The sequence below is a fragment of the Anopheles funestus genome, chromosome 2RL (genome assembly GCF_943734845.2).
Source record: "Anopheles funestus chromosome 2RL, idAnoFuneDA-416_04, whole genome shotgun sequence".
Classification (NCBI taxonomy): Eukaryota; Metazoa; Arthropoda; class Insecta; order Diptera; family Culicidae; genus Anopheles; species Anopheles funestus.
In genome coordinates, this window is record NC_064598.1 from 32,028,726 (window position 1) to 32,043,301 (window position 14,576).

The window sequence follows — 14,576 nt, forward strand, 5'->3', positions numbered from 1 at the left end:
CCCCGTCCCGTCCGGGGCGGGGTTTCTCTTTCCACTCTGTTGGATCGCATTTCTTGGTCTAGGGTAACGGTTTGTTTGCTGTTTGGGTTGCATACGATCGAGTCAACAACTGTGATGACGACAGTGTTGCTATTTCTGCAAGATCTGACGGTGGCGCATCGTCTGCGTTATCGTACGGCGAAACAAACGAGAGCGCGTTTGGCACCGTGTGCGCATACACCCTCGGTAACGCTCTTTTTGCAAGTGAAAGTTAGACGCCGCCTGCTCCTCTTTTGCTGTCTGGTTTGCGAGTGGTTTCCGTTGCAGAGTAACGCCGTTGGGGCTAGTGATCGACATTGATGGCTATTTTTTTTTGTCGTCGTTCCCCTTGTGTGCCGAGATAACAACGCGTACGCACATGTGACGATTTACCGGTGGTTTTCACTGTGCGTTGTGGATACGCAATGTGCTCCTGACGTTTAGGGGAGTTTTGTGTCTTTCTTATCAGTTTAAACCCAGTTCATAGATTGATAGTTGAGCATCTCACCCGGACAGGCTCAGAGCTTTAGTCATTTGCTAAGTCCAGTAGATACCGACACACATTGATACAGCAATCGCCCATAGATGTACCTTAGTGTCCAAAAACTTCATTGTCTAGTGAATATATTTAGTGAGAAAAATATTGTCTAATATTTCAAATTTCTCTGTCCAACTAGCTAAACAAAATAAAAAGTGCCACCAGTGCGATGTGACTGCAAAATTTGAGATCAAAAGTATCAATTCCGATCGCCAACATTCTACACCGATTCTTGTTCTTATTCTCTGCCATACTATAGTGCGTGTAACAGTGCGTGTGAGTGCGGATATTACGGCTCACACTTGTGTTCCGTGTGTCCTGTCTAACAAGGCTAATGTTGTGCATCCGTCGAAGTGTGTTCCGTACATCCTCATGACCTATCAAGCAGCGGTGTATGTGTAACGAAGTGATTTATGCGAATAAAAAATAAGCTGATATTCTAAAGTGCAAACCAACCAACCTTTTGTAGGTTCTTTGACAAGTACCGGGAAGTGTTGAAGTTGCAAATCGAACCATCGAAATTGTCAAGCTACTTGTGCGATCTGTTTCGTACACGAGAAAAGTGACTAAAAATAATCTTTCCCGAAACGCCATTTCTGACCATTTGCTGCCTATATCCCCCGTACAGGGTGAGGCAGCTGATCAGTACATACCTATACATCGAAAGAGGAAGGAAAACTAAAAGATCACATCCATACATCGAGCTTCCATTGACCGCAGATTACGACCCGGTGTAAATGTGTATAGTATTGGATAGTAACACGACCTGACTTACGTTTACTACATCCGTGTACTGTCCGCGTGCCATAACATCCGTAAATTGAAGAAGAAGGTGTCCTATTGGATGCGCCTTAAGTACGACGTAAATTTATGAAGTTTTCCTTTAAAAAAAACTTCAACTATTCTTATATAAGAGATCGTTAGTTTTGTCTTTGCTGTACTAAAGTAAGTTACATACAACTATTTTAATCCCCATTTTTCATCAACCATCGATAATGATCCTCAAGAATCAAAAGGCAAACGATTGTACTGTTAGGATTTGTGGAATGTTGAGTTTGAAGTGTTGGTTCTTTATTTGACTGTATACTATCAATTTCAATTTCAAATCGGAACGAAACCTCAAAACAGTTTGTTTTAAACTTCATACTCATGCGAAATGTCATACTCATAGGTTTATAGCATTTGTCACCTGTGCAAAGAAAGATCATTACTCTACATATGAGACATTTTCAGCTGTACGCTCACCACGACATGCGCGAAGAACATCTGATCTGCTCTATGTTGCTGCTACGATCTTACCCCAAAAACGCTTAGAAAGCCAACCAGTACAGTGCTTGCCCTGTATCCCATACCAAACGCACGGCACACATTCACCCTTAGCTGGTTCGATGGTTAAACGACGAACCTCAGGACAAACGAGGTTTGGTTCGCGGTTGGAGCCTTTCTTTTTTTCGAACGGCACGAGACACCGGTCCCGTGATGTGCGCTTCTGCCACATCACGGAAGGCTACGAACCAAGCGGCATCGCAATTGTTAGTAGTACCCCCCAGAAGATAGTCGTGCCCGGTGTAGAAAACCCGAATGGTGTTGGCAGTGCACTATTAGCCGTTCATAATCGTGACCGGTTTTTTTGTTGTTGTCCCTTCATCCCGTACCTTTTTCGGGGCGATAAAGCGGATGATCTCCAGAAGAAAGTCTCATTTGGGAGGATCGTATCCACGGTGTCGTCTACATTTGGTTGCTTGAAGTGGAAATAAGTTCCAGTTCAAAAGGAAACTAATAAGCCCCAATTGACAGTAAATCTAGACAAATTTAGACTTTACATAATTCGGAGTATCCAAAGAAATTAAGATCTTGATACCCATACTGATGAGATTTGCTAAACAATAAGCTCATGAATATACAGGAACTAAGCATCCACTAGTTCCGCGATCATAATATCATTTTAATGGTCTGTTGGTGATGCTCCAACAGAGTGAGAAGCCTGCGGAAAATCTTGTCCACTCCAAATTTTGAACACCGTGCCGGTATCGCTCCCCCTGCCCAATAGAGCACACGCATCCAACGACTCGGAAGCCGTTAGCCGACACCGGTCGGCACAGTCGCACGCTAACAGAGCACATTGGCTTACGCTGGACACATTTGAAATCTGGTTTTACAACAAGCCTCGGCCACCACTAGCTCGCGCCCGTTCGTTTCCCACTGGTGTTCTGTGGTCATATTTGCTTTTCTCGCGACCGATCGCGAGTTTGCCCACGCTGAGCTGTGTTTGTGTGATCGGTTTGCAGGTTTTGTATTCGATTCGGTTTGTTGATTTTTTTTCCCCGCTTTCCTGTTTACTTCGCTGCAGGGCTGCATACATACGTATGATTCAACCATCCCGGGCCAACTGGCTCATCGAATCGGTAACCTTCTCGCGAGTGTCCAAAGTGCCAGGCCCGCATAAACCTGTCGTAGCGACTTCTTCTTCGGTTTTGGAATAAAGGAGGTAAAGCCAAGAAAGACCCCAAAGACTCCCAGGTAGCGTGTGTCTTATACGTACGGGTCTTCGGTTTTAATGCCATAAAAGCACGTGGAGCTACAAAAGTGTGCTTTTTGATGAAGCGTGTAGAAGGAAGTGATGCTAGTATTGGTAGATTCTTGAATTAGATCAATGTCTTAAAGGATTATCAAACATACGAATGTAATATTATGCAAATTTATGAGAAATTCTTAAGATTTCTAAACTTATTCTAATGAGAATTAATCTTCAAACGGTGGAACGAGATAATAAAATGTTTTGAACGATCCTCGCTTTTTGAAAATGCCAAGAATAGCTTTTGTGTAGAGTTTGGGAAATATATTTTGCCAATATAAATTTCCCCAGTATCTGTGAAGACTTGTCGTTTCCTTCTGCCTATTGCATCAGCATTCTCGAACCAAATGAGCTATCGTTTGCCAGGCGAGCTGGGCATCCCGCTGGTGTTGGTGATTAGTTGTCCACCATTTTCCTGCCGGCGTCGCCACTTGGTGCCGTTCAGGATGCAATCGATGTCTGCAAACCAGATATCTTGCCACTGCACCCGAAGGCCATAGTAGCCACAATCACAAACAGTGTTGTACCATGTGTAGTACACGGTTGCACACAGATCGTTAGAAAATGGTCAGAAGTAAACGCGTGACTGTTGTGTTGCTTTTTCTTCGCCAGAAACATAAATGGTACAGAAGTGGACGAAAGGTGATATGTTTGCTTTTCGATTTCAAAACCGATGGATTAGGATTGGTGGAGACTTTCGACTTGAAGGACTGGTTTTTTTCTTATTTCGAGATCATTGTTAAGGTGGACATATCACCCACGACCAGAAGTTGTTGAATGTTGGGAACTGGTTTCAACATTCCAATCGCCGAGCCACCTTCAACAGAAAGCGTTATGCTTACAACTGATTAACAAATTGATTCTTGAGTTCGTGCAACAATAAATTGACATCAAAGATCAAACTGTTGGATCTTTTGGGCACGGCAGTTTTTATATAATCGGATCATTATTCTTCCATTAGTAAAATGGCCAATAGTAAAACTGCGTGACGTAAATCTGAATCTTTACGTCAATGAGAATCCCCTGAAAAAGTTAAAATCAAACATTGAGCGAAAGTGGATCCCTAAAAAAATGCATATTTTATGTGACAGCTTTCTCAAAAAGTTTTGCTTTTTATTCCTCCCTTTCTTCAGTTGCGTACGTTACAATTTCTGAGGTACCTTTGTCCGATAGCACCACGGGCAAGGAGATGATCTACTTCACACTAGGAGCGTGAATTAACATCCTTACACGTTCGGCGAGCTTGTTCACCTTTTTTGTGTTTTGAGCTTGTTCTCCTCAACACGACCATACTTACCAGTTTCTCGGACACGAAGCGTCACTTAAATACTACAAATTGGCCTCTTCTTCTAATGTCCATAATGATGCTTTCCTTTTCCCATACTCATAACCCCACGTCTATTTCCATTCACCCCCCGCACATTAACGATGTGTGAGGATTTGCACGCGTGAAAAATGCCCCTTTCTGACCCTTTTGTTGTTGTTGTAAAGTACTCCATGCGCAACCTTCAAATAGTTCGATTCCATTGCACCCTGACCGGATTTCCTCCTCCGTTCACGTTCTAGCACATTTGACGAGTGAATAGTAGCAAATAAAAAAAAAAACACCAACTCTACATCGGTTGTCGGACTGCACAATTGTTTGCGTATTGCGTGAGTCAATGTAGCTTCGGCTAGTGACATCAAGATGCTAGCGCCACGCGGTTTACATTTATGCTGACTGTGTATGTGTGCGTACGCATGTAAACGGGCCATGTACGCCATCGAGCCACTGATCCGTGGCGGCCGGCGACGATGGATGAAACTGAAATTTTACCACCGGCCACTAATTAGCACCGGTTAGCGTTAATTATCGCTTCCTGAGTTCAGTGGACACCGGCCTTCCAAGATGGCTTTAAAGACTTCGAAAACCAAACTCTAGCCAAATGAAAATATCACACTCATTTGCACTTGTGTCACGAAACAAAGAAGAGAAGAAACCCCCCGCGACGGGTGTTGGGGGGAGGTGTCGATCGGAGATCATGTGCGAGTGCGGTATGTTTGCATTGCAATGATGACGATATGATGAGAAGACGATCTCATACATTTGCGAGCACAATCGAAAGCGAAAGGACAACATCTTCATCCGAGGTTAAGCAGCTTGTTTAAGATCGATTGAAACCATTTTGTTTTTGTATTCTGTGTTCATCCTTTACCTTTGTCGAGCGAATGTGTAAAAAAAAGCTATCTGGTTAATGGAAGTGATGTGTAAAACTGTGAAAGAGAGGAAAAAAACTGGCTAAAAGCTTTTGTTAATGGTCATAAAAGCACTTTTTAAAAATGACACAAGATTTTTGTTGTTGTGAAACTGAATATTATTGCGTTTTACAAAACATTAAAAATAAATTATTACGCTCTTTATCATACTGAATATTGCTATATTATGTTTTGTTTATTTTATTTTTCTGACCCAAAGTCAGATGATTGATTCCCTTCGCTGCGATCGCTCATGGGATGGTAAATAATGCCGTGGTTCCCACGCAAACGTAAACATCATAAACGAGAAACAGATTTTTACTAGCTCGTAAGCAGTTAAAACACCAGTTCCATCTTTCCAACCTTCACAACGCCTTTTTTGAGCGATCGTTCCAAAGCTGTGCGTTATGAGCGTTACACTTGCATTGGGCCATACGACACTCAGCAATAGCTACCAGTCGTAAACTATGGTTTTAAAGTGCATTCTCATGGATATTGTAAACATAAAAGTAAAACCATAGCCGGTTCTTAAGAAATTGTTCGTTGCACTTGCACGCTCTATCGTCAAACTGCCGTTACATGACCTTTCCCACCCTCACTCGATATGGACACCGATCCTCAATGTCAGGTGCGAAAATAATCACTCCTTCCTGTTCTACCCCCAACCGCCGTTTATTGCGGGTTTCTCACACACAGAAACCAATAAACCACCGGACCTCACAAACCATCGATATGCCGGTGGTTTAAATTTCGTTCCAGGCAGTGGCGATGGTTTCACATTGCGGTTACACTTTTTTAACACTCTACCACGTCCAATCGATGGCATCTCCGATTAGTGGTGGTTACACGGAACTGCATAATCGTAGAGTGCTTGTGGGTGCAGTTTTCAATAATTTATTTTTGATGGAAAAATTGAATTACTCACATCAAGGGGTACTGAATAGTATAATCGGGAAGGCTTGTTCCAACAATGTCCAGTCGAAACTAGAATCCGAACAAAATCGTGCGAAGAATATTTTTTTTAATGCCAAGGATTCTACACATTATTTTTCTTCAACTATTCTTTTGGGTATTACAAATGCCTCAGGATGTCTTCACGGGTCATATTTAGCTTTCCTTAACTTTGCTTACCTGTAGCAGTTCATTGCCAGATGAGTTTTTGATACCTCCCAGTGAGGTCATGTTCTACTAAATTACCGATTTGAACAGTGTTCTTCAACTAGTTGTCTAATTCGCTCCTGTGTTGTAGAGGCAGTGCCATAATGTCGGAACAAGCATCGGTGTATCGGATGTTTATTACGATTTTGAAGATTAAAAATTGGCTTCAAGATCTTTTAATAAATATTTTTATTCTTGCCATGGAGTCTTCTTCTTGGCTTAACAACCATTTCTGGTTTACTAGGATGATTTTTACCACGTAGCCGGATAGTCAGTCCTTCTGACTACGGGGAGACGGTCTATACTGGGTTTGATAGCCCGTCCTGTCGTGTAAAACTGGAGCCATTTATTGTCCTGGTGCATGTCCGGTGTATTTACCAATAAATTAAACAGTAAGAATAGAGAATAATAACATAGAATAAAATTCCTATATCAATTTGCCAAACTAGTCGAATGGGTAAATTAACGACTGCTAAGCTACAGTAAATATACTCTTAATTTACCCATTAAATCAAGGGTGATTTAAGGGTTATTTAACCATATTTGTCTCACTGAGCAGACCTATCCTGTATTGATACTGACGAAGCTATCACTAAGCCAACCGATCGCCCCTAATTATTAGTAGCTAGTTGCTTATTTACAGGGAAATGCGGTGAGCCCACTTTAAGGAATCGCGCATGCGAATATAAAATGCGCAACTATTTATGTATATGGAAACACGTCATACTTAAGCGAATTATCCAAAGTTGATATAGAATCGCGTGCCATTGATACGGAATGTCAAATGAGCGGGCTGTTTACATGTGGGAGGATTGAAGAGTTGAACATATATGTCACTTCCATATACTACAGACCTATACATTCAATAAAAATAATGTAATATAATCGAGCTTGGAAAAAAGAGCAACCTTTTAACATGTAGATACTAATATGTTTTACTTCATATTCTCAGTAGTAAAATATTTTATCGATTCGTATTTTAAAATACATTGCTTACTGTAAGCTGAAGCATGTGCATCTGCATCATCGAACGTTTTACACCTGAGTTGCAGTGGAATGTCGTTGCTATTGACCACCAGCTGAGTGCAGATGCGAATCGGTGCAATCGTAATGATATCACACCAAAACTAATACAATCTAATGAGGTTGTAGAGTGTTGCTGTTGAGATACGACCACCGTTGCAAATGCGGGCGACATATCATCAGCCGGCCAGCTCAAGTCCCGTGATTGCAGTTGCACGCTGACAAGAGGTTGACCTTGGCGATACTCGGCAGCGCTTAGCTTTGGTTCTAGATCCAACGCACGGAACAACAGCACACGCATTCTCACACATGAGCGAATTTCATTCTGCCGTGCTGGATCCGCCTTGTTTCATACCGGATCGGAGGGAGTTGGTACAAGTACGCTCGCGTACATGAAGTGATCTCAAAGAAACCGGTATCTCTGTTACTACTGTACGGCGAAAAAGGGTAAACATTGAGCCCAGCAAAAACCACAAATGGGGAGAGGGTTTTTTTGGAATCTGGTTGCTGGTCCAAATACGTCTGTTTATGTGACATTTCCATCCAATCATAAGCTGTCATTTATGAATGATGGTAAAATTAAAATGTAATAAATTTTGAAGTAAAACAATACAAATTATAACTCTTTGTAAAATATTTTCCTGTGATATTTCCTCCCAATTACTTGAATAAGTTGATACAAAACTAGCAAAACCCACGCAATATCGCAGGGATACCGCACCCCTTTTTTATTCTACCACTGCCTGTACAGGAACTAACAAATATTTTTGTTGATTCAACAGCTCGAAGAATAACACCACCGCCTGCCGTCCACCAACGGTTTTCTTTCGCGTGTGGCTCGCCGCTATTTTATACTTCAAGAAGGTTACGGACTGATGACAGCATTAAAAACTGTTTACGTTCTCGTTGGGGGCCCGTTCGTTTAATTAGTGCTGGATGAGCTCATGCTGTTTGTCCACTCTCGTGGTGTTCAGATTCCCACAAAATCCGCGAAATTTGGATCCCTTCCCAGACTAACAAACGCAAGTAAACCCTGTGAACGAATAATATTTCCTAAGTCATCTTTTGGGACTCTCGCGAAAACAAAAATCAACGCAAACACAAGCGAATGATGCTGATATAACGCGTGTCAGAAACTGCGACACATATGACGAGTGTTGCTATTGTAGAACTTTTCATCACTCTGTCACGCAAGTGCAAGGCCGATTGTGTAGCCCTACGATCGTTCGCTCCCACGTGGGGTGTCCTCGATGATGGGGGTTCGTGGTTGGATGTGGTAATTAAAGTCAAAACGTGCCTCGTGGCACATTTTGCATTGCCATTCGCTTCGTAAGCATGTTGTGCTTTATATGTTCTTAGAAAGCTTCTAACGCAAATCGTTTAGAATCGTACTAGCAGCTTTGGTAAAAAACTAACAAAAGAAAAAGGTTACAAAACTTCTTCGTTTTGTAAAAAGACTAACCGATTCAATAAACTTTAATGCATGTAGATATTCCAGCATTTTGCGCGGGCATCCGTTACCGATGTTCTCTCAACCTCCTGCATACGATCAACCTTCACAAATCTGCTGTGATCTTACCTTGAGCTTGCAAAAAGACACATGTGAAGCTATTTATTTTATTGGTGCGTATTATGTGTCTTAGAGAGATACACAAAAAAAGTCCCACCATTCCGTATTTTGCTATACGAAGAGTGCCAGTGCTCAAGAACTAATCCCAAGAAGAAGCCGGTTTCGGATCGTTAATGATTGTTACCACGGTTTGAACCACCGAACGGCACTGTATGCGAAGCGTAGAGTAAAACCAAGGCTATCAGCTTGCACAGTTGTCTAAACGAAACTGGAATAGAATATCTCGAATAGTCTTTCATGTGGTGTTGATTCGAATTTGGTTTTTTTCTTTCTTGATCTGTGATGTTTTGACCTTTTGCAGTGCATTGCGGAATGGCAAACATTTATTTGAAAAGTCGGTTAAATCATGCTCCCATTTCGTAAGGGTTTTATTGAGCATTAAAATCAAAACATTAATCGTGCCATTCGCATGCTTGAATTTTTGCGCCGATCTTGATACTCTCCTGAAAGCATGAGTTTATTGGATACAAAGGATATAAAATGGTGTGTAATTAAAATGATAGCAACTTTTTAATAGCATACGTGCTACGAAGATGTACAAAATCAACTCCGCAAACGGGTGGCTTTGTAAAAGATTTTGGCGGGATTTAGCTACAAAATTGTATACCGAAATAAAATCAAATTCAGGCACATAAACTCCTTAGTCTTTTTTTTCAACCAAATTAATTCAGGTATCAAGCAATTACCTGATAGCTTCTAATAAATGTATGCCATTTTATGTTCCATTAAAAAGAGGCATTCCACTTCCAATCACATGAAGCAACCAGAAAATAAAAAAAAAACTTTTATGTCATTTTCAACGTTCTCCGCTTGGAACCCGACAACGACGGTGGTGCATCAAAGGACGGCGCAATTACTCCCACAACGGCAGTGTGAAAGCAGCGAAACACCGAACCTTTCCCACTGTCTATGCGCATCACGTTTACTTTCACGATCGTATGTCGCCGTGCACACGGTATAAGCAAAGGTTCACCTGTGCGCCTATGTATCTTGTTTGGGTTGCCGGCTAAAAATACACTTACGATGCACATCGTGAATGTAACGTGGTGTGAATGCACCTTACTGCACCAACCAGCCGGGCAGTTTGCGCCTCGGTCGTAACCACCGGTTCGCCGGGTCCTCGAGGATCGCCCCGTGCATTAACCATTTCTGGCCCGTGGCCAAACACGATACACCGCTCTGTGCAAAATGCACCTATCGGTGCTGTTTGCATGGTTGTACGGGAATCGGAGTAAAATATGATGAAATCGTGCCCGAAAAACAACATGCGGCTCTTTACCAGCTGGCTTACGGCGCGTGGTGAGGAAATGAAAATGCAAAAGCGAAAACACAAACATTTCACTGTCACTACAAGTGACAACTTTTCCTTTAAATTTCCTTAATTTAAAGACGTGTGGTTTGCTGCTGATGGTGAGGGAAAGTATTCACACGTAATGTTTCCGAATATTTTACTATCATTACAAGGTACATCTGTTGGTGTTCATTAACGATTTAGAGATTATTTTAACAATAAGTTTAAAATAAATTTGCTCTCTAAGTTCTTGATATTAGGCCGGTTCATATGACATACGATCCACGCCCTTTCGTGTATAAGAGACCAAACACGTAATTTATTTAAAAAAAGTTATTTATTTCAAGTTTTTATGTAATAATTAATTCGTTGGAGCGATCTGTTCTGCATCCTGCACTGATTATTTCATATTGAAAGGACAGGGAAAAAAATCCGCCTCAACTGTCCAATTATGCTGTCACATGTTGTCAAGCTGCTCCTCGTGTGTAAAATGAAAAAATTAAATTGTTCTACCATTTTTACGAAATTAATGTTTCTGTTTGTACATTAAGTATTGGGTGTACAAATTAGCTCAAAACGTTTTTTCGTAAAAAAAAAATTGACTTTACGAATACGGGTTTTTGTACAAACTTTAGATTTTTTTGTGAAAGAATTTTTTTCTACGGATAGTCCATTAGAACCTACAGGGTTTCTTTGCTTTGTGACTAATTATGAATTCCAAACTTAAATTTTTTTTTAAGTCCAAGGTCACACCAAGTTAATGTTTTAGATACCCTCGACTAACAAAAAGCATTTTCCTGAAAAAGCATTCTGCGACGATCGAAACTTATGGTATTCAAATGATGTCAAGTCTGTACTATTAGGCGGGTTAGATTTCCCATCCGCAATTCTTCAAATTGTTTTGTACCGAAACAGCAAAGGATACAAAGGATCTACACGAACAACTGAATCCTATTTAGCCTTATATTCTGGTCTTATTTCCATTAATTTTCGCTTCAAACGGATTAGATGGTTTAACCGTTAGCGGTTCGTAATATACTAAACCCCTTTTGATCCCACCATATTCTGAAGGACTTTCTGTGAGTGCTCCGAAAGCTGTTGCTAGACTTGGTAAGAGGTACATTCTATCCTATACGTTTCCTGGAGTAAACGATCGGCCTCAATTAGCTCATATACAATTATGTAACTAGTACTACTAATGGCCTTCACTTTTGTCCAAAGCTAGCAACTTACTTGCCGACCTAATAGAAACAAAACACTTCAGGACAGGTTACGATAAATCGGTCAACTATTTGTTTTTTGGTCAATTTACTGTTACCCCGTCAGTTGAACAACGAACGAAGGTGGTGGCAGTCGATAAAGATATCGAACTGCCAGGTTATGCCGCAGCATGCCAAAATGTTATACTTCAACACCGTTCGTCATCAAACCGACTTTGACCGGTTACAACATCCTTGGAAGGGTTATGCCGAAGGTTACGATGAAAGTGGAACGGAAATGAAGGGACCACTGCGTGTGACGAGGCTCCGGTACTCCACGATCGGGTTTTTGTCCGCCCGTTGCATGTGTCGATGGTCACGAGACGCACTACAAAGTCAGTCCGCGATTACTTGCGGTTTGCCCGAACCTGTCCGAACTGTCATTTGGAGCCGGATAGTGTAATCAGCGTTATTTTTTATTTTATTTTTATTCGTCATTACACCCGAGTCGATTGTGACTAGCCCCGGTGTGTCCGAACAAAGCTTGGTGGAAGCTTCGTGAAAAAATGCGTCTTTTCGTGGGCACGCTTATTCTAATTGGTGGCATATACCAATTAAACGTGACCACTCTATCAACTACCACGGGGATACGGTTATCATCAACCGAGTAGCTGCTGGTGTTGAGACTAATTTGGCCCCCCGGCCCGGTAAGAATATGTCCTTGCTCCACGGGAATGTATTTTGAATCATAAATTCAGTGACAAAATGGGCCAGGATTGTCCACTAAAAGCACTAATTATTTTTTTCTGATGATTACCTTGCGTTCTTTGATTGTTGTGTACAAATAAAATAAAAAAGGCAAATGAAATAATAACAAATATTTGATCTTAATTACACATCGTTTGTAGTGATTTGAGAATCGGAGCTAAAATTACCCTTCCAAAGAAAAACAATTATTATAGCCTTTACAGCACGTCTATCTGAAACACCATTAAGCTGTCTGATTGATATAACTGGACGCCAATGTTCGAAACTCTTTCACATTTCCATTCCATCTTTATGGTGCTAAACTTATGCGAGTAAGACAACATTGCAACTCCATGCTTAAGTGACTTGCTGCATGCTAAACTCCATTGCAAAGTCATTGATCGAATCGAACATCGGGATCATCAAGCGCGCCCTTGTGTCCCTTTGTGAAGCGGTCTAATGATTGCAATATATCATACGAAGCCGTTCCATTAGCCTTTTTGTGGTCAACGGTCACTATTATCATCGTACCACCGATGTCCTAACGCTGCACTCTCCAGTGTATATGATCGAGGCATTATGAGGCTGACGATGACCCATTGTTGAATTTATGGCTTTCTTTACATTGCCATGGTTGTGAACCACCAAACAGAGTAACACACCACGGCCTGGCCCGTATTCCCTTCAAAAAATGCGAATGCACCGGTTGGCCTGGTGGCATGGCTACAAACACGCGCGCACCCAATGTGCAATGATGCAACGGCGTTAAGCGACGAAACGGTAACCGCCACACATCATCGACGCGTTTTATGCTACCTGGACGGGTTGCCGGTACTGGCCCAGCTGCTTGGGTTTAAGATTAATCAGTACTTACACAATTTACAGTATTTCATAATTTTCATATTTTCTTTCTCACACACGTTCATAACTCACGGGCTTTCGGGTGTGCTTTGGCGGTTTTAGCGTATACTACTGCTTCTTCCTATTCCGACACCATTCGATCGGAATTGTTTTTGATTGATAAACGGTGGGGAGAACAAAGTGTGTTCTCTCTCATCGCCTTTTTTCGTATGTTTCAAGCCATTTTCCTTGCTTAATTTGGACGTTTGTGATCGATATCGATTTTGCTGTAATCATGCAGACATTAGTTGTGTTGCTGTTATAATGGTGTTACGTGCGATTGTAGAATAGATTTCGTTCTTTTTTTTCAGCTTCCTCTATATCCGTGTTGATCGAACACGCGCTTTTGTAAAACTGCAACCGTCGTTAGGCACCGAGCGGATGCCGTTCGTCGATTGGCTTGTTGCATTGCATTCCATCTACGATGGAACGATTCGATGCACATGTGGAACGCATAAAATGCAAACATTAAGCAACGCGTAAATGACGGTGCTTTGATGTTTGAGTAATAAAAATGCATTGCTTCACGTAATTTATTAGTATGTTTCAATGCCTTGCAATGTGATGCAAAGCGAAATCTAGAAGAACGAGATTTGTCCATCTAATCGTCGAAAAAAATATTTACTTCGAAAAAAAAGATCAATTCTCATGGTTATTTCCTTATTACTCTTATTAGAAGAACGAGATTTGCCCATCTAATCGTCGAAAAAAATATTTACTTGGAAAAAAGAAAGATCAATTCTCATGGTAATTCCCTTATTACTCTTATTATAATTATACTTATTTTACCACGTATTCGGATAGCCAGTCCTTGCTACAGTGCGGTCCGTATGGGATTTAATACCCAGTTCTGTCGTGTAGAACGGGCGCCATTTATCACATACACCAAGGGTCGTCAAAGTCCGGCCTGCTAAACGATTTGATTCGGACAGCGAAAAAAATGTTGTAGGGCACACGAAGAACACAAAATCCAATTATCATGATATCAGATTATTTTTAGTCCTGCGAATCCAAATCAACACCAACTATGTTGTATCTATCTACATTTTTAAAAAATCATCTAATCTCTTTGACAGTAAATGGTTCAAGATTTGTTTCAAGTATTTGGCCCGCAGTTTAACGTTAATTTTTACTGCCTGACCCTTTTGGTGAAAACTCTGCAGACCTCAGACATATACGAACGGGCGGCTACTTATATTTAATCTGTTATATGCAACGGAAAAAAAAACTTTTCTGTTGAATATTTATTTTACTCTCTTTTT

At 41.2% G+C, this 14,576-nt stretch overlaps 1 protein-coding gene across 14 annotated transcripts in view; it reads left to right on the forward strand.

Annotated features, from left to right (window-relative positions):
* LOC125764283 (TLD domain-containing protein 2) overlaps positions 1-14,576 on the forward strand; it is a 109,113-nt gene that overhangs the window by 48,018 nt on the left and 46,519 nt on the right. For 10 of the 14 annotated variants that reach the window (XM_049428376.1, XM_049428363.1, XM_049428364.1 and 7 more), the window contains exon 2: positions 696-1,501. The exons of the other annotated variants lie outside the window; for them this stretch is intronic. The gene's annotated coding sequence lies outside the window, so the exon portion shown is untranslated. The remainder of the gene's footprint in view (positions 1-695; positions 1,502-14,576) is intronic. 14 annotated transcript variants of the gene reach the window in all.